This window comes from Sinocyclocheilus grahami, unplaced genomic scaffold, assembly GCF_001515645.1.
Source record: "Sinocyclocheilus grahami isolate Dianchi unplaced genomic scaffold, SAMN03320097.WGS_v1.1 scaffold9387.1, whole genome shotgun sequence".
Taxonomy (NCBI): Eukaryota; Metazoa; Chordata; class Actinopteri; order Cypriniformes; family Cyprinidae; genus Sinocyclocheilus; species Sinocyclocheilus grahami.
Genome location: NW_015512586.1, coordinates 1 through 2155, shown reverse-complemented (window position 1 = coordinate 2155; position 2155 = coordinate 1). Strand labels below are relative to the sequence as shown.

Here is a 2155-nt window from a genome sequence, read left to right as displayed (position 1 = left end):
CCTAAATAGAACAGAAGGGGCCTAGTCAATAATTCATGTCCCTTAAAAATGCAGCCTGATATGACAAATCTGAACCCCACATAAAATAGTACAGTGGGGCAAAAAAGTATTTAGTCAGCCACCAATGTAAAATGTAAAATAGATGTGAATTTGACGCTTTTTGCTAACCTAATAGGATAATTAGTGTATGTTTATGACCAAAATACAAATGCCATTATATTGTTTGAACAATGTCTATATATAATTTACAATTTACCATGACAGCCAAAAGTTTATTATATAAATTATAATTCTGATTTCATTTTGTGAATGGCAGACAAAAACCGAAAAGCGCGCGCAAAGGAAGTTTGACACAACGCCAGATCTGAGGTAAGATACTTCACGACGAATTACATCAACAAACTCTTAAAAAGTTAACGAAAGTCATATAACAGTCATGTTATAACATCAGGTAAAGTGATGGTTGATGCAGAATCATATACAGTACAGTTTCGATGTAATTTCAATTCTGAACAACGAATTGTGGTGAAAAAGTCTTATATTTGATCTCTATTCCTCTCTTTTGCTTTCTAATACTCATGTTTTTGGTAAACGCTTTAAATTATGTTCGTATCAAAAACGTTTCTGGACAATGTAAGTATAAGGTAACGTCGAAAAATATATGAAAATACGTCCGTCGTATATAATGAATACAGTCTTAGCCTTTCCTAAACAAAACGTTGTGTAAGCTGGGCTATTAATCTCGAATTGAAAAAAACCCCACATAAAAATACTTCAAAACAAGCATGAAGCTAAATAGTCATAAAAAAATAGGCTAGTCGTAATCATTTCAGTTAACATTTTTTATTAAAACAAATTGAATATGCTAAAAATAAGCACTAATGGTGAAATAAATAAAAACCAAAATTAATCAACTGTACAAAACCAATTCATTTCAAGAAAACATGGTCCCAATGTATCTATAGAGTATTTCATTGTATGTTCCTTGAACGTTGCTACATCAGATTGAAGTGAGAATGGATTTATTGTTGAAAATGACATTTAAAAACTGCCCGATTGTGTTCAGTGAATAGGATTTATCCATCAATCAAGAATTAAGTTCCAGCTCAGCTGGTTTGGAAATGAGGTATATATTCGATTCATTTTGACATGTAACAAAACATTATTCATCCCCTTAAAAAGCAGTGATGCTTTGAAAAGCTTTTAAAAAAACAAAAGCCACAAAAATAAAAAAATAAAATCACACATCATGGAGCCAGAAGGCACACTAACCAGTAGAGAATCTATGAACAAACCAAACACCAGCACTATAACCATACAACAACCTGCAAAATAGTTCGAAAAACAACTAGTAGAGTCATTCAATTAAATAATAGAAGACTTAAAACAAAGATGATCACAGCAGCAAATCCATCTTTTATCTTGACAAATCTATGCAGTGCATTCACTCTCATTACTGTTAAACTAACGCTGTATATCGTGCATGAGTTGAATGGAGCGAGGCTGCAGGTTTCTCACAGGATCAGGTCAGTGTTCGTCGTCGGCCTCGGTTCACTGGCACAGCGACAATGTTCGCTCCAGGTGAGAAGATGATGAACAGGGTGAAGCTGTACTTAAAGATCAGGAATGGATTGTTAAGTGTGTTGTGTTTCCTCATTGGTTTGTGACAGTGACGTGTTTGAAACATGGGAGCAAACTAGTCAGCTTTAGTTATCTAAGTCCTGAGAAGATGATTCCACTCTACTTTTCTTTGTGGGTGGGGAACCATCTTCACTTTCCTAATAAAACACAAAAAGCAAAACATTTTCTCACCCTCAAGTCATTCCCATCTTTGATTATTTTCTTCTGATTTGAAGGTAAGTGATGCTTTTACCTGAGTGTTTGTCGAGGTGTCTGATGAGGACTCCTTCTCCGCTGATAACCGAGTATCTTTTTTGGTTGTTGACGTCTCTGAAGGGGTAGAGTTACAATCCCCTGTAAAAAATAAACCACACTGTGATTCATCCAATTGTGATGCATCACATTTCTTTCAGCTGGAAGATCTCGGATGCAATGTTTTGAATACCATCTCTATGAAAATGGACTCACCCTCAGGCCATCCAAGATGTAGATACAGGTGCATCTCAAATTAGAATGTCGTGGAAAAGTTCATTTA

General features: G+C 35.0%; 1 long non-coding RNA gene across 1 annotated transcript; it reads right to left on the bottom strand.

Annotated features, from left to right (window-relative positions):
* Positions 1-1233: 1233 nt before the first annotated feature.
* Positions 1234-1970, bottom strand: LOC107578235 (uncharacterized). The gene is made up of 2 exons (XR_001608325.1): positions 1874-1970; positions 1234-1778 (listed from the first exon to the last, which is right to left on the bottom strand). It is a non-coding gene; the product is annotated as an uncharacterized lncRNA (long non-coding RNA).
* Between the last annotated feature and the right edge of the window lie 185 nt (positions 1971-2155).